Source organism: Alosa pseudoharengus, unplaced genomic scaffold, assembly GCF_046254945.1.
Source record: "Alosa pseudoharengus isolate Yale_2024_CS ecotype anadromous, Long Island Sound unplaced genomic scaffold, YU_APseudo_1.1 YU_APseudo_1.1_scf_6, whole genome shotgun sequence".
NCBI classification, from domain to species: domain Eukaryota; kingdom Metazoa; phylum Chordata; class Actinopteri; order Clupeiformes; family Clupeidae; genus Alosa; species Alosa pseudoharengus.
The window spans coordinates 36771838-36791432 of NW_027468848.1; positions in this window are offsets into that span (position 1 = coordinate 36771838).

Consider the following 19595-nt stretch of genomic DNA (forward strand, 5'->3'; position numbering starts at 1 on the left):
TCTGAGAGGTACGAGCACTGAGGTGTGGGGGGTAGACCAGAGTGGTTCTTGGGACAAGAACCCTTTCAGCTGGGGGGAGATGTCACGGGGATGATTGTCTGTGTTTGTTGTCTGCGTCCTGGTGGTGGCTTGTGGTATGACATGCTCTGCTCACCTGTTTTGGGTTATCATATGAGATAAGCACAGGCGTAATTGTCACAGGTGTGGTGAATTAAATAATTATTGACAGCGTTTTTAGGGGCCGATCCTCGCATGAGAAACGAGGAAGTGGGTTTTTAACCTTCTGTTTGATCTCTGTGGGAGAGATGAGCAAAGACGAGACCGTCGTGCGGAGAACCTTGGGAAAAGAAAACTGTTCCTGCAGCTCCAGCCAGAGGGAAAGTACACCGTTACCGATCGTAACCAGCGTAGGCATATTGCTGTTTGTTGACTGAACCAGCGCTGCTGCTACAGGCCTCTGTGTTGCCTATTGACCTACACTGGAGGTGCGACTTCTCGTCGCTCCTCTGCCAAGTTAAGTACATGCTCCTTAAATCTACACTAGATGGGCTGTGGTACGAGAGGGGACTTAACCTACTGCTGTCTGGATTGGGCTACTCCAAGATCACGTTAGAGTATATTCCCAGTATTTTTATGGACTCAATTGCATCGTAATTGTGTGTGTTGCCGTGTAAAGCTTTATTGTTTTTTTTGTTTGGACACTGACGTGAAGATTTGCTTTGCGTGTGCTGTGCTGACCTCTCCTACTCTCTCACATTGAATTGTTGTTGGGGAACATTGAATATTGGAGTCTTCCCTGTAAATGTCCTGTCTCCTATGCCCTCCGACTCGCATTAGTTTCTCTCTCCCTCTCCCTGTGCGTGCGTCTGCTGTCTGCCGGACCCTGGTACCTGACGTCAGTCACGGTGTGACCCCACCCCCTCACGAATCTGCCTGCGTTTGCTGCTGTGTCCTAGCTGGCTCCTTCTCCCTCCCAGAGTGCGAATTACCCCACCATAATTGGGGGGTACTGCTCCTTCACTTCTATGACCATCATGGTCCACTACCATATCAATCCCCATCGTGATCGCCAAGTGCAACATGTGTTGTGCAACACACATACAAGGTCTAAACATGCGACAAACTGATAATCAGTAGGCTACAGAATATCTCATTGTTATATCCAAAAGAGAACTGTTTTGATCAACTCTCAAAAGTTAGAAGTTAAGTGCACTGAAATACCATTCTAATTACTAGTAAAAGTAATACCTTTACAAGAAGCCTATTGCCTATTTCATTAAATATTGATTTGGTTTATTTTTAGATTTCATGAGACCTGGAGGTAAGACCCAACCTTCTCATATACTGTATTCAGAAACCAATTTTCCATTATAGTCTATGGTAGTCAGTGTCAAATCAACATAATTGCTTAGAGATATGAGAAACCTGAGCAATCTTTAATGTGATTAAGGAGCATACTATGAAAAACCATACTACCACAGAAGAACTACAGAGCGGTAGGCCTAACCTACAAGAATCCGATAACCAGAACAAGCTGGGTATCATCAACACTACAGTATCCTACTGTACAAATGAGTCACATATACACATGCACACATACACTTTTCCTTTTCCTCATAGTGTCTCTGCGAATAAAATAAAATCCTAGTTTCATTAAGATAGTATCAGGGTTCTCAGATGAAACTACATTTATTGAACTAAAAATATGAAATAATAGAATGTAAAAACAATACTAACCAATTAAAAAGAAATTCAAATACTAGCATGTGCTATTCAGCCTAGGCTACTTGGCTCTTTTTATGTTTCCACAGGTTTCACTGATAGGCTTAGCTACATCAGACCCTCTTGTGCATAATATACTGCTCAAAAAAATTTAGGGAACACTTACAGTTTTCCATTATTGTTAAAACACATTTTTTGAAACCTTCCACCCTTTTCTCCATTCTCAAACTACATTTACAGAATGTCTGACAGTTCTTGCAAAATAAAACACTCGCCTCAAAAGTTTTACTTGTGCTCAGAACCAAACAGTGTCAGAGTACCGATCCAGTGAATAAAGTGTTCCCTTAATTTTTTTGAGCAGTATATAAAAACAACACAGGATCTGTACCAAACTAATTTCAAAAGGGCACAATAATGTATTCAAGATAAAATTAGAATGGACACCTAGGCTATGGACTGGAGTTCATCTCCTTGGAAATGACAATCGATTTTACCTCACCACAATGTAAAATAATAATAATAAATGATTTAAATAGAGAATTATCTTGCTAACTAACCTTAGTATCTAACCAAGGTCCACTTTACTAGCCTCAGTGGGTAAGTAGCAGGTAAGTAGCCGGTAATTAAATGTATGAAGACGTGACATGAGCTATGAAAGAACAAAAAACGTTAATACATGAAGGTTGTAAAATACCACATTTTCAACAAGCTAGACGTCTGCTAGCAACTTACATTTACCCATGCACATCAGCAGCAAACCGAATTTAGGCTACTGAAGGAATCTACGTTTTGTCATTTAACGTTGACACTTGCTTGAGAAGTTGAAGTCGTCCTATATCTCCGTTGCTTCTAGCGCCACGGTGGTTAAAAATGGTACTGTCCATAATAGGGGTGTCTGAAATCGCTTTACCTTAATTTTTTTCTAGTGAAAATAGGAGTTTTTCACAAAATCAGAAAAATTATCTGACCCCCCCAAAACTGATATTTCTGTCCATTTGGGGGGTACTGGGTCTTCATTGGGAGGTATAGTACCCACCAGTACCCCCTGTAATTCGAACTATGCTCCCTCCTCTGTGTGGATCTATGGACTGTTGGATTCCTTCTCAATTAACTGAGTCATTTTTTTTTAGAAGAAAGTCAAGTGACTGTATTTAAAACTAGATGTACCGCAGAGCAGTACAAAATATGACCGCCGCCCAGTCCAGCACATTTTTTCCACAAAAAGAAATCACAATGAAAGGCCTATATGATTCTAACTGTCTCACTAAATTGCATTATCCACACTCAATTCTCACTGGTATCTGCTAGACAACAAGTACCAAAACATGATTAGTTCATAGATTTCACATGTAAAATTCATTTTATACAACCCCACCTCCATCTTGCCTGTTCATAATTCTGAGAAATTCTTGATTGTTTGTGTTATGTTTATGTTATGTGTGTGGGTGTGTGAGTGTGTGTGTGTGTGTGTGTGTGGGTGTGTGTGTGCCTGCGTATGTGCCTGTGCATGCAAGCGTACACATGTTTCACATGTAAAATTCATTTTATACAACCCCACCCCCATCTTGCCTGTTCATAATTCTGAGAAATTCTTGAATTGTGTGCATGTGTGCGTGTACACGTTTATGTTTATGTTTATGTGTGTGGGTGTGTGTGTGTGTGTGTGTGTGCGTGCTTGTGTGTTTGCCTGCGTATGTGTATTTGTGCATGTGCATGCATGCATACATATGTCTACTGTGTGAGTATGTGTCATACGTATGATTACTGTGAATGTATGTGTGTGTGTGTGTGTGTATCTGTTTGTGCACATGTGTGCACATGAAATGGGTTAACATGATCCCTGGAGGCAAACATACGGAAAAAAATGGTCATCCTAGGCCCTACAGTTCTCAAGATATTCACAGAGAACTGTGTCTGCCCTACCCTCCTTTCGGGGGGTCCAGTCCAGCGGGGGGGCTACAGATCAAAACGAAAAATGACGGTTCCATGCTATCCATGTGGGGGTACATGCCCACCAAGTTTTGTGTACCCCGGTCTTTCAGTGTCCCGGGAATCCTTGTTGGTGTACGTCACTAAATTAACACATAAATTATTTTATTGTAAGGCCCCCCATGAACGAAAGTACACAAAACTTGGCATGCATTTGGAGGGTGTCATAATGATCCTACACTTTTAATTTCGTGCAGTTTTGACCTTGTCAGCCAGAGATATTGTGATGAAAACACCTAATTTTTTGCTTTTTAATTTTTAACTAGGTGGCGCTATACATGAAATAAGTTGTAATGGGATGGGTTGACATGCCCCCTTAAGACCAACATACATAAAAAAAGGTGGACCTCCTAGGCCCTACGGTTCTCGAGATATTCACAGAAAACTGTCTCCGGCCACCTACAGGCCAGTTGGTGTATAGTAACATAAATTAATTTATTGTGTGGCCCCCCATGAACGGAATTCCACAAAATTTGGCGTGCATACAGAGGGTGTCATAATGATCCTACACTTCCAATTTCGTGCAGTTTTGACAATGTTAGGTCACAGATACCTGTGATTACAACACCTCAGTTTTACTTTTTTGTGTTTAACTAGGTGGCGCTGCGCGGCGGTCATAATAAATCCTATATTTTTATATCACAATTCCCTCTGACTCTGGTGTGTTGTGTGGTTACAGTAACTCCTCAGAAGAAAAAGTTATTTACACATTGGTTACATTTTGAATACTCTGACATGCTCTGGTATTCACCAATGCCAAAGAGTTTCTTTTTTGTCATCACGACACCCTGCATGTGAAAAGAGTTCTTGATATCCTACTGTCTGACCTTGATGTCAACTTCAATCCAAAAAATCCTACACCACATGATTTGCTGCTGTGCAGCTTTGGTCTCTGCTGAGATGCCCTGTAAATATTTTGTGAGTGTTTTCATTTTCCTGTATATATGTAAAACTGAAGTGTACTGATTTCTTTCTTCTATGCCGGAGACCCCTCAGAAATGTAGGTATGCTTTAACTCTTCATCTGTGTTTCTGTGATGACATATATAATTTCCTTAGCTGCTGCAAATCATTGGAGTGTAAAAAAAAATGTCTTGATCATTTCAGAAAAACATAAAATGTTGTATTTATGCAGAAAAGGAAGAGGATGAGACTTTCTATCTTGGGGTCAAGTTGTGAACACTGAAGAACACTAACTGCCTCTGTATTGTCAGTGGTGTTATTTCCACAGGGGCTAGGACTTTGTGCCAGATCTAGCTGGAAGTGGTAACAGGGACCTCTGTGTGTTTGCATTCCAGTGTTTCACAATTTTGTGAGAACAAGTACCTCTCTGGTACTTGAATAACTAAATGTTGTAAGTCTGTATCTTCACTGAACACAGTGGTGTATCTTTAATGAGAGAGGGCAAGAACAGTCAGTAGGGTTTACAGGAACATCCTTGGAAATGTTCATGCCCCATTCACAGGTCTCTCTGGAGTTATGCTAGGCAATGGTCATGGAAAACAATGTCACATATATGCAGAAGTGAAAGAGTTGCAGCTGAAGCAGAACCAACATAAGGTGTGTAAAATAAATGCCTTTAGGAGTTCTCATTCAGTGAACATGATATGAGATTTAAAAAAATTACTTCACACAACAGCTAAACTACAGGGTTGCCAACTTTGGGTGTTTGGCTGAAGTGAGAGTTTGTGAATTCATAGTGCGTGTGTGTATTTTTCCCTAAACCTAATTATGACCGCCGCGCAGCGAAGCGGCGGTCATATAGGTTTAGTCAGATTTTTTTTTTTTCTTTTTCGCATGTCCAAATTTCCGTCAATGATTCCCGGGACACTGAAAGACCGGGGTACACGAAACTTGGTGGGCATGTAACCCCATATGGATAGCATGGAACCATCGTTTTTCGTTTTGATCTGTAGCCCCCCTGCTGGACTGCACCCCCCGAAAGGAGGGTAGGGCAGACACAGTTTTCTGTGAATATCTCGAGAACCGTAAGGTTTAGGAGGACCATTTTTTTGTATGTTGATCTCAAGGGGCCATATCAACCCATACCATAACCACTCATTTCATGTATAGCGCCACCTAGTTAAACACAAAAAAGTAAAAATGAGGTGTTGTAATCGCAGGTATCTGTGACCTAACATAGTCAAAACTGCACGAAATTGGAAGTGTAGGATCATTATGACACCCTCTGAATGCACACCAAGTTTCGTGGAATTCCGTTCATGGGGGGCCACACAATAAATTAATTTATGTTACTATACACCAACTGGCCTGTAGGTGGCCGGAGACAGTTTTCTGTGAATATCTCGAGAACCGTAGGGCCTAGGAGGTCCACCTTTTTTTTGTATGTTGGTCTTAAGGGGGCATGTCAACACATCCCATTACCACTTATTTCATGTATAGCGCCACCTAGTTAAAAATTAAAAAGCAAAAAATTAGGTGTTTTCATCACAATATATCTGGCTGACATGGTCAAAACTGCACGAAATTGAAAGTGTAGGATCATTATGACACCCTCCGAATGCATGCCAAGTTTTGTGAACTTTCGTTCATGGGGGGCCTTACAATAAAATAATTTATGTGTACATTTAGTGACCGTACACCAACAAGGATTCCCGGGACACTGAAAGACCGGGGTACACGAAACTTGGTGGGCATGTAACCCCACATGGATAGCATGAAACCGTCGTTTTTCGTTTTGATCTGTAGCCCCCCCGCTGTACTGGACCCCCCCGAAAGGAGGGTAGGGCAGACACCGTTTTCTGTGAATATCTTGAGAACCGTAGGGCCTAGGATGACCAATTGTTTCCGTATGTTTGCCTCCAGGGGTCATGTTAACCCATTCCATGTGCACACATGTGCATAAACAGATACACACGCACACACATGCATTCACAGTAATCATAGGTATGACACATACTCACACAGTAGACATATGTACGCATGCATGCACATGCACAAATACACATACGCAGGCAAACACACAAGAACGCACACACACACACACACACACACACCCACACACATAAACATAAACATAAACGTGTACACGTACACATGCACACAATTCAAGAATTTCTCAGAATTATGAACAGGCAAGATGGGGGTGGGGTTGTATAAAATGAATTTTACATGTGAAATCTATGAACTAATCATGTTTTGGTACTTGTTGTCTAGCAGATACCAGTGAGAATTGAGTGTGGCTAATGCAATTTAGTGAGACAGTTAGAATCATATAGGCCTTTCAGTGTGATTTATTTTTGTGGAAAAAATGTGCTGGACTGGGCGGCGGTCATATTTTGTACCGCTCTGCGGTACATCTAGTTTAAAAAATGTCTGTCCCCTGACTCTTTTGCTATGTATAATCCCTGATTTAGGCCTATGTAAAAAAACTAATAGAATGGAAAAGTTTCTTCAAAATCTACAATTAATTTATTGATTGCACTTGAAAACAACCAGTGTTTTTACCCTGTGGCATGGGAGGATTATGAGCCTCTGCGCCCCTGGGCATGACATAAAAAGGGCCGCCCTGCCCACCTGAAAAAGGTAGTAGCTCAGAAATTATAGGGGGGTCCGGGGGCATGCCCCCCGGTAGAAAAAAAAAAAAAAAAAAAAAAACTTTAATGATGACCTCTGGCGAGTTTTGTGGACAGAAATGGACAGATTGAGACTTACAAATATGAATGTGTGTATGAGTGTACGTATGTATCAGGGATGGAAATAAAATATTTTTTTCCACCTACCATTGTGGCTGGCGGATTCCAAAATCTACCAGCCACTCAACTTTTTTACCAGCCACTAGAGATGTATGAACATTTGATGAAAAAACATGACCAAAATGATCACGGTTATTGGTATTATTGCGATATGATTAAAATGTGCTGACTTTTTTTCTAAACCTACCATCAATGTTGGACAGAACTCATAATTGGCCTGTCCTTCATGCACAGTAGCAACAAAACTAAAGGTCAACAGAACAGCACTAGTGTCATAAAAGTGGTGTGGCCCCTTTAAGACATAATCCACTGGTGTGAGTTCTGGAGCCATCCAACTTTATCTAACTCTATACTCCTTTTAATATTATATCTAGGCAATATTTAACATTTATTTTCTATTTGGCCTGTTATGAAATCATGCATTGCCCAATTTAAGCACACTTTTTTTTAAGACACTTAAATACATGCATGCTTAGCATTTTGTGAAAATAAAAATGATGGCTACATAGACAAACTCTTAGCCATGAGCTGTATATCCTCTGATTTTAATATTTACAGATATATAGGTATTTAAAGGAGAATTCCGGTGTGATATTGACCTAAAGTGTGTTGAAACATGATACCGAGTGTGAACGTATGTCTCATAGCCCATCTCGGCTTGTCCTCTGCACTCCAAAATCTGGCACTAGTTAGCCGATGCTACCAACAGCTTTTTCAATGGTGGTGCTTCGGCATCGGGCTAGCCATGCAAATAAATCACTGTTTTACACCATTTACGAGGCTCAATGTATCTCCACACTTAATTGGTAGACTTCCGAGGGCCCTGACATTTAAAACGAGACATTGAGAACTTTGAAAAAGCACTGGTAGTTTACTTACAAGACAATTTATACAGACAGTATCTTCACGAATCTTCACAGTTGCTGCTACTGGAAGAAACTGGAATCCATGCATTTCCACGGAATTATTTTTTGAATCTGATCCCTTATCATACCTGTTCATTCTTACTCGTCGCTCGACTTATCGTGACTAAATTTAAGATGGCTGCAAACGCTAAACTTCGTGAACATACTGTCTGTATAAATCGTCTTGTAAGTAAACTACCAGTGCTTTTTCAAAGTTCTCAATGTCTCGTTTTAAATGTCAGGGCCCTCGGAAGTCTACCAATGCGCAACGGTCGGGAGGTAACAAGTAAGTTATATTAGCTACTCAAAAACTTCTGGGATGGAGCTAGACTCACTTCTGTTTCACTTCTGTCACCTGTACGCACACAAAAGGGTGTTGATGGCAAAGCTGTGGTGTAATTGACCCAGATACAACCTGCATGGCACATCCAATTTGGATTAGTGAAATACCAGCACTGCCCTTCCAAAACAACCTTTAACATTCCCTAATGAAGCCAGTGGGCTCTTTGTAATTACTTTATTATAAACAGTGTTAAAAAAATGAAATGTCACTATCTGTGGTAAAAATAGCCTCAGAGTTCTTGCCTTGTCATATTTTCCATTAAAATGCATTGAAGAGTGACATTCATAAGCATGGAAAACAATACTGAGTACTAAGTGGATATATATTCACCACCTGTCCAGCAATAGTGGAATAAAGGAACATGGTTGTCCTTTTGACAGGAAGAGCTATGTTTGGCCACTCTGTGCTGAGCAGCTTTAGTCCCTTCATCCAAAAGTGGACCATCTGTCACTGGACAGGCCATAGAGTCAGGAGAGTGTCCATGCCCTACCTACTTACTGGTATAACAAATGGTCCCTGATAGAAGGGTCTTGCTAGGGAAATGACTCATGTGAACTTTAGCATCACGTCACGTGTGGCATAATTCTGCTTTGTAATGCTGGGCTGTTTGGAGTGCAGTACACTAGGAGGCCAAAAAAAGGATAATGATGATGAAGGATGGAGAGTGAAAGAAAGACAAACAGAGAAAGAAAGAGAGAGAGAGAGAGAGAGCAGTTTCATTTGGTTCAGTCCCCTGTGACGAGCAAAAACATTACGTATCCGCTGATAAATGTGTACATCAAACAGGGCTAATGTGGTCGTCTGCCATGTGGAACGACAGCGCATCAACCCCAGCCTCTACACACTGTCCCCAGCCGCATTCTGATGACAAATGCAATAAGAGGGAGGGGGAAGTAATTTTTCAGACCAATAGTTTAGGAACTGTTTTGGCCTGAGATGTGAACTGACCCCAATAATGTGTGTGTGTGTGTGTATGTCTATGTGGACATATGTGCAGTGTGTGTGTGTGTGTGTGTGTGTGTGTGTGTGCACATTTATTTACTGTTGCATGTGTGAGTGGACACATGTATTTTAAGTGTGTGTTTCTGTGTACATTCGTGTGTGTGGGAAGTAGGGAATTTGTTTGGCCATGAAATAAAAGTGCTGCCAAACTCTACAGTTCTGTTCACCAATCATCATCTCATTTGAGGTAAAGGGGAAAAAACACTGAACACTTAGACAAATTGGTTGGACATGAAAAATGTCATCTTTCATTCCTTTCAACTTTCAGGGCAGGCAACCATCCACTCTAAAACAAACAACACCAAATTCAATTTACAGCTCTTTGGGCCCTTCCATAATGCAATCTGATATTTTTCTCTTATTTAATTTTCAATGGAAGCAAATCATCAGACCACTCACATGGCCGAGTGGATGTTTCTTCTCATCTCATCACAAAATGATTATCGTCTACGTCGGATGCTGGAAGCAGGCTTTAATGCAGTTGTCAAGACATTATTCTGACACGCTTACTGAATCATTGTTCAGAATAGTTTTTTTTCCCACTCTTAAATCAACAGGACATCAAAGGGTTCAATAGCACGAATGAGAGGGAAAAATCATATCTTGCCACTTTCAGACCACTTCATCAAGTGTTAATGATCTGCTTATATTTTACTAATACTGTAGTAATGTGACACCACTGGACTATAATCTTACTTATAAATGTACTTACATTAGCTATGGCTATGACACATGGCAGGTGAATTATTTGTCCTTAGATGGCTTAATTTTAAATAAGGCATAAGCCTTGATAATTATGACCGCCGCGCAGCGATACGAAACTTGGTGGGCATGTAACCCCATATGGATAGCATGGAACCATCGTTTTTCGTTTTGATCTGTAGCCCCCCCGCTGGACTGCACCCCCCGAAAGGAGGGTAGGGCAGACACAGTTTTCTGTGAATATCTCGAGAACCGTAAGGTTTAGGAGGACCATTTTTTTTTGTATGTTGATCTCAAGGGGCCATGTCAACCCATTCCATAACCACTCATTTCATGTATAGCGCCACCTAGTCAAAACTGCACGAAATTGAAAGTGTAGGATCATTATGACACCCTCCGAATGCATGCCAAGTTTTGTGAACTTTCGTTCATGTGGGGCCTTACAATAAAATTATTTATGTGTACATTTAGTGACCGTACACCAACAAGGATTCCCGGGACACTGAAAGACCGTCGTTTTTCGTTTTGATCTGTAGCCCCCCCGCTGTACTGGACCCCCCGAAAGGAGGGTAGGGCAGACACAGTTTTCTGTGAATATCTTGAGAACCGTAGGGCCTAGGATGACCAATTTTTTCCGTATGTTGCCTCCAGGGGTCATGTTAACCCATTCCATGTGCACACATGTGCATAAACAGATACACACGCACACACATACATTCACAGTAATCATACGTATGACACATACTCATACAGTAGACATATGTACGCATGCATGCACATGCACAAACACACATACGCAGTCAAACACACAAGCACGCACACACACACACACACACACACACACACACACATAAACATAAACGTGTACACGCACACATGCACACAATTCAAGAATTTCTCAGAATTATGAACAGGCAAGATGGGGTTGGGGTTGTATAAAATTAATTTTACATATGAAATCTATGAACTAATCATGTTTTGGTACTTGTTGTCTAGCAGATACCAGTGAGAATTGAGTGTGGCTAATGCAATTTAGTGAGACAGTTAGAATCATATAGGCCTTTCAGCGTGATTTATTTTTGTGGAAAAAATGTGCTGGACTGGGCGGCGGTCATGTTTTGTACCGCTCTGCGGTACATCTAGTTACAATCACAACACAACCATAATTAATTCGGAGTGTCTATTTACACCCCTGGTACGAATAGCCTTGGCCACTCAGCTGAGCTATTCACACCCTGTGATATAACAACAAAAAGACGTTGCTCACGTACACAAAAAACATGGCGGACATTCGTTTTTTTATCAGCAGAAAGTGAAGAATTCTGGAAGGTTTCGGCACTAATATCTGTTCAGATTAAGTTTTATTTTCATAATCTTGGTTCAGTGAACACATACAACCGTCAGTTTGTTAGTTAACAGAAATTTCATGAATATGATGTTCAGGCCTATAAACTATAAGTTTACCTGCAAACGCAATCTTCTTGTGGAAGAAGATAGTGCAGTGGTCACAGACATGGGTTAGCATGTGGGAGACTGGGGTTTGATTCCCGTGTGATGCGTTTTGGCAGAGTGAGTGTGCATGTGTACTAACGTCTCTGGAGAGAAGGCGCGCAATTTGAACAAGAAATCGGTTCTCAAACGGAAGTTTTGATTGCAACAATTAGCTAGTTCATACACCAGGGTGTAAATAGCATACAGTACTATATACACCAGGGTACGAATAGCATCCACTTCTAACTATACATTGATGCAAACAGCATACTTTGTCTATTGCACAGCTGAGCTCACACATGTATTATTACATTGTGTGATCAATATGCGTGTGAATAGAATAAATGCACAGGGGTGCAAATAGCATACATTGATGTTTGAACCAGACGGGGTACTAATAGAACACATTGCTGTGTGCACCGGGGTACGAATAGCATACATTGATATTTGTACCAGACGGGGTACTAATAGGACACATTGCTGTGTGCACCGGGGTACGAATAGAATTCACTTCTAATTGCACCAGGGTACGAATAGCATACACTGCTAATTGTACCAGGGGTACAAATAGCCTTACCCTAATTAATTTCGTCGGTGACTCATAGATTGTTAAGGACTTCTGAGAAATTATCCATGCATTGAAAAGTTGTTGTTGCCAGCCCCCTTTGAGTTGATGAGCTCTAGGAACTTAAAGTAAAACTGAATTTGTCTTGTTAAAAAATACAGTGAAGTGTATGTTGACAGATAATGTTACCAAAGCAGATTTAAAGTGACTGCACTGCAAACTGCAAGAAGACGATATACAACAAATATATGTTCCCAAAAGCGGAGGACAGATTCTCATTTCAACTATCACAGGCCATTAAAAACATGACCAGTACACAAACTAGTTAATTTAGGTCAATCAGGTCTCTTCAGTTGGGAACAGGAGTAGCAAACACAGCATTGGGTTTCAGAAGAGTGTAATTCAACGACTGCACTGATCCAAGCTGTTTGTCAGGGGCTTTGGGCTGCCACAATTGTCATGTCCCCTCTCCCCACTTTGCATTAGAGAGTAAGATGGTTTGCTTTTGCAGTGACAGAATGAATGGTGACGACAGTAGTAGTAGTAGTAGTAGTAGTAACACGAGGATGCCTGTAAGAGATTAATCACCATTACTCTACATTTCACTCTAAGGAGTGTGAAAAAAACATGAGGAAAAAAAATCCATTAGATTAATACAAAGGACCATCACATGATGACCTCTGAAAATCTTTGCATTGGTGGTACTTAATTGGTATACTTTAGATCTGGACCTAATGGAAAACAGACACGCCATTTGCCAATCCTTCAGTATAGGAGGCAATTTGTTCAAGGCTACACTGACACCTGCTCAGCTTCGAGGCAGGGATTTACACCCGCCCCACCCCCCCCCCCCACCCCCTTCCATGCATTGACTGGAATTTTTTACAGCCCCTTGAATTAAATGAGCTCTAAGCGCACAGATCTGCTTCGCTCTCGTTCTGAGGCAACAGCCTGATTTCCTTGGACAGTAACAAGGTGACTGGAGTCTGACTCGATTATGGATGACGTTTGATTGATGTATGCATGTATGCGCTGCCCTGCTGTCTCCACCTGCTGGGCCTGCCAGCGCTCCTGGAAAAGACAGGTTCTCGTCCGGCGGCAGACGAGACCTCTCCAACAGCCATGTTCGTTTTGAGATGGTAGCCATTACTTTGACCTTTTCCCGTCGTGTTTTTCTACTAATTTATTTGCTGGTGATCATTCCGTGTAAATGGGATGACAAATGTACATAGTTTCATGTGATTTAAAGCTTGTCTCAAAGCTACAGCATGGGATGCTATTCTAGCACACTTCAGGTAACTGACATTACATTTTGAAAGGTATCACACACACATACATGAAAAAAAGATAATTTAAGAAAAGGAAGTATAAAAACAAAATGTCCAAGTGACTCTCCTGGGATATGAAAGTCAACAACATCTGGCTGTATAAACCAATCAGTAAGCTTCCAAACATCCCTGCCTGCCAATGAATTTGCAAATACACTGCAATACACAGTAGGATGGACTATGCCTTTGGAGGAGAAAGAGAGAGAGCTGCCCTTGTTACTTACAGCCGACTAAACCAGGTCAAGGTGTCCCATGTTGTACATAACTAGCTGTGCTTGTTCATTGCTACATAACAGATCCTTAAACACAGTCGGCGCTGAATTAACTGAAACCATGTTGAAACAATGAACACACTTACTGCTATCTGGCTTGCGTTTTAAAACTCCTATTGCTTTTAAACAGAGGTACAAAAATTCCTTCATCCCCTTTTCTATCCAAGTACTAAATGCACACAACAGGAAAAGATAGATTTGTCCATTTAGTTTAGTTTATTTAATGTTTTATCTTGGTTTTACTGACTTTTTAGGCATTGTCAGACCTATTTATCACAACTAAATTATTATTTTGTGCATGTCTGTATTGTATTGTGTTGTGTCTTGTCGTGTGGTATGTGATACTGTCTGCAATCAAATTGCCCATTTGGGACAAAGAAATAAATTGAACTTGAACTTGAAATAAGTTGAACTTAAACAATTTATTAGTGGATTTCTCTGCATCAAATGACACTTTATGAAAGGCATGGCATTAGGCATGGCATTAGGAAGAGTATTTAGCAAAAAGATCTCAGGTGTCCAGTTACAGTTACTTCGGTGTGGGGTTGTGTTTGTTGTGTGTAGTGTTTTCAAAATTGTTCTTACACAATTGAAAAAAGCTTCAAACATGGCAGCTTCCCGAACATCAGAGGAGAGGAAAGCAAATGACTCCTTGGCAGAGGAGCAAAAGTGTTAACATGTCACTGCTGACATGTCACTGGGCACGGAAGCAATCATGTATGGGAAATGAAGAACTGAATGAGACAAATTGATTTGTTTTCCAGACTCCTGAGACAAGGTGCACATTTAAATGAAGCTGCTATACATGTGAGGGATCCTTGTGAATGGCTTTTGATTAATATAGTAAAAGTTACTGAAAGAAAAATGTTGTTTATTTTTTCTTCCGCTTATGAAAGATTCCATAACCTTGTTTGTAATGAGAAACAGAAAATACAATGTTAAAATAGAGTGATATGGTTTGAATATCTGAAAGACATATGTAGCTTAGGGACTGTACGATATTTACCGGGGGGGGGGGAGGGCCGGTCGTCAGGGGGGGGAGGGCCTAAGATAATTTTTTAAGCCTTAGGGGAAGGCCCAGGAGAATTTTTTTGGCCTGGGGGGAGGGCCGAGGAAAATTATTTTTTCCTGATCCATGATATTTTTTCCCCCTGATCCGTTTTCGATATTTTAAAAGGTTTGTAGGCCAAAACATGATTCACGTCTCTTTGACAGAGTGGGCGAGTCCAAAAAGTCACAACTCCCCTCGTAAGCTTGCAGGTCACCCGCGGTTATGAGTCATAAACCAAATATTTTAATGATATTCGGGTCATTTGCGGGCGGGTCAGTTAAAATTAATTAAATATATATTTTCTACAAATAGGCCTACTTAAAATATCACGAGAAGGCTAGCATCAATACAGTAAAGCATCAATACAGTAAGTCAACAGTAAAGAAGCTGAAGACGCGAGTTAAAATAATAAAGACACCCCTTCAGGAAAAGCGATATAGGCTATGGGAAATATTGGGAAAAGTTCTTAAAGAAGATGACAGTAGTACAAGTTATGGTCTATGTAGGCCTACTTCTTGCGAAGCCATTTAAAAGTATGACAGCCGAAACGGGCAGCCTGCAGGATATAAATCTTATGGCACAGACTACACAGCCATATCTACCGGTATGTATAGGTTCGCGCATGCATAAAAGTTACCTTCGTTCGTTGTGTTTGTAACTTTAAACAGTGGATGTGTTTTAGTAAAGCTTTGTGCTTCTTTCAGCATTTTAAACCAGTTCTTACGCTAACGTTTTGACCAGCAATGTATCTCTCTTGCCTACCTTGCCTCCCCATTTCTATTTTCGAAAGAAGTATGTCCATGGCCAAATCTTATCCTAGTGTTCTAATCCTTGGTGGTTGCGTGCGTGCTTGCGCTCTTATTCTTATTCTCTCTCCTGCGCAAACATTATGTCCTGCATGCCTGCGTGTAGTTCTACTGCATAAAGTTTCGCAAATAAATTAGTTTGTTTTACAGAAATGGACAACTGCATGCAGGCTATAACCAAAAGCACACCTTTTGTAAATAAGCGGGTCGGATCGCGGGTCGGGTATAATTTTGTCCTAATTAATATTCGCGGTCCGAGTTGCGGTCAGGTTGATTAAAATATCGGGCGACCGCGGGCCGCTTGTGACCAAACCCGCGCAACACTTGTAGCCCTGTGTGTGTATGTGTGCTTATGACATTTGCTGGCCGTTTTAACCTTGTAAACGTCATTTTTCGACCAGTTTTATTTGATTCACGTAGGGGGGAGGGCCTAGGAGAATTTTTTTGAGCCGGGGGGAGGCCCCTGGAAAAAAAAATTGACCATGGGGGAGGGCCAGGCAGAACATTTTTAACCCGATCGTCTGGCGACCGGCCCTCCCCCCCTGCTAAATATTGTGCAGTCCCTTATTGTTTTTCTCTTTATTAAATATGGCATTATTACTTTTTTTAAATAAGAAATGTAAGAAAAGTAAGACATTTGTGTCTTCATAATACTTACTCACCAGGGTAACAGATATGAACTTTAGTGGACATTCACTTCATAATGTGCAAGCTGGCTCTGGTGACAATCTTCCATTAACTTCTACTGGCTTCTAAACCCAACTTAATTCATGGCTTCAAGAGTCGTGAATGGGGCCAGCATGCAGTGACCCGCTGTGCACGCACAACCCCAATGTGATCCGAAGAAGCCGGGCTGTTTGGGAAAACAGAGTAAGGAGAATGAAATTTCCTGCACCATGGTGCATCCATTTCCTATTCAGACCGAGACATTTAGCCTATGCAATTGGATGATGCAGAGTTGAGGAGACCCCATCATCAAGTACCCTCTTCTAGACAGCAAGTGCTGCCATCTCTTTATCTCTCGTTCTCTTTCGGTCGTTTAACAGCTGAAGTGCTTTTTTCCCACCCTGTCTGCTTGATACTTACACAATGTGGGAGGCTGGCAAAGAAAAAAAGAGCGGGATGAGGAAGAGAGGAGTGTGTGAGAGGAAGAGTCAGAGAGGGAGAGAGAGAGAGAGAGAATCTTCCTCTCTGGGCTTAAATGCCTCTTGGCAATAATGGCTTGATCGTTTAACCGTCTGATCGTTTGAAATGCCTCTCTTTTAGCTGCAGGGCAGAGAGCTGAGTGGAGCGGGGGCCACCTCTTTGCCCCAGGAGGGTCTTCCGCAGTTCATGGCGTAATTTAGGTTGCCACCCGTGCTGCTGTAGATATCAAAGCACTTGGGGTGGATCAGCACTTCAGAAAGGGACTCCAACATACTGTAAGACTCCTATCCTATTCAACACATGCATTTATTAAATGTGTGTGTGTGTATGTGCGTGTGTGTGTGTGTGTGTGTGTGTGTGTGTGTGCTTGCATGTCTCTCGCACACACACACACACACACAAACACCCACACTCTCTTTCACTCTTTTGTCTGTGTGTGTATGTGTGTGTGTGTGAGAGAGAGAGAAAGAGAGGGAGAGAGAGAGAAGGCTAGAGAGAGAAGGCTAGAGAGAGAGAATATTTGTGGGTACATGTGTGTGTGTGTGTGTACAAAATCCAAAGCACTTTGTAATTTGTGCATCAGAAGCCGGGCTTCCTCTTAAAGCCCCTCTCATTGTGCGTTCAGAGAGGATTAATTAACATGTGACCACAGTCAAATTAGAACTGCTTGTCAGTCAGTCTGGCTAAGGCTTTGCGATATAAGGACTTAAGAGAGTCAATCCTTTTGGACAGAGAGATTAAAACTGTTCTGCCATCTTTTTTGTTGTCATTGTTACATTCATGTGTGATGATAAATTCCATCTGAATATGTTCACAACAAAAATGTGCTTAGAAGCATATGGTCAGTTAATTAGTTTTCATTTGCCTTGAACTGACTTTGCAACACCTCATTTTTTCTCGTATCTCCAGTAACATTTTAACCCCATCATTACTTACCCTCTAACACACACAGGTTATCAATAGTATGCATCAGAAAATTGCTACATTGTGCATGCACACCCCCATTTCAAGTCTCATTTTTAATGCATGTAATAAGCTGTCTTTTAGTACAGGTTGTCCCTTTTTTAGGCTGCTCAATTTATTTAGATTCTGCCAAACAGTGCTGTATAACCAGAGCAATATACTATAGCATATCTCAAACCTCTATCCTCTATATGTTATGATAACAGATGACCACAGGTCACAGGTCACCTCAGGTAGCCTACTTTACTTTTCCCCATGCCTTGCACTCAGCAGAAGACAAACTGGCAGAGTGAGCCGGTGAAAGCGACAATTCCCCGCACGGTCCAACCTCTGAGGTGACTCCGTTTGGTTTTCTCCCTCCTGGGGCCTCGGCGGGACATCTGAGAAGCCCAGATAACCAGGAGGAGAGGCCGGGCGAGGATCACGCCGCCGATACCGATCAGCCGTCTGCTTCTTCTCCATCGCACCAAATCCAAACGGTCCAGGGGAATGGGTTGGGACAGGGCCAGACCGAGCAGAGGTGGACAACTCCGGCTTCAGAAAGTAACACTGTGTCCTAGCTGCATGCGATGCGAGCGCGCTTTAGCAACAATGCTTGATAACGTTGTTTTTCAATTGGAATATGCAAACTGGACACAATGCGTCACAATGCAGTGCAGCGCGATGGGTGTGTGTGTGTGTGTGTGTGTGAGAAAGAGAGAGAGAGAGAGGGAGGAAGAGAGAGAGACCTATATCTCATACTGTAGAAATGTATTTCTCTATATATATATGTTTATGAAATCTATTTATTTGCATTTATCCAAATGTAGCCTGTGTCTGTGTCTACATGTGTGTTCAAATGACCAGTCTAATTACCATCTCCATGGCTGAGATATCTTTTTACTCCCCTGTCCCAGAGCCATCTTCAGGCTCTTCAGTCCCATCCACCCTGGGTGACGAAATTGGAGCGCTGGCACACATAACAAGTTCATAAATCTAATTATTCAATCAAGCTTGAATTCTAATTAGATTGTTTTCAGTCAACCATTTGATGTTATTTTGCAATTACCAAAGCAAATGTATAATTAGGCTTCATTATGAAAATGCTGTACAATAACAAATACAAGGGCAAATTTCAGGGTTGTGTGGAGTTTGCTATCAAGGCTGAAGCTCATCAGGGAAAATGAGTGTTGACTGTTGGGTGAGTTCTTGTCAGCTTTTTTTATTGTGTCTATGTCAAGATGAAAAATGTTCAACTATGCCTTAAAAGTAGGCCTACTACTATAAAGGAATTATAGACTAAAGGCCTGACATAATAAAATGTTGGCACAATGACTGAAACGTTTTGTTGATAAAAGCATTCGTGTCACTGACAAGTATGTATAATCTGTATAATGTCAGTGAATGAGGTTTTTGACTGCAGTGTGCAGTGTTTGGGGACAGCCGTGGCCTACTGGTTAGGGCTTCGGACTTGTAACCAGAGGGTTGCCGGTTCAAACCCTGACCAGTAGGAATGGCTGAAGTGCCCTTGAGCAAGGCACCTAACCCCTCACTGTTTCACTTGTGTCTGTGTCCTGTGCGAGCGGCGTGATGAGAATTGCATCATCAACGCACAT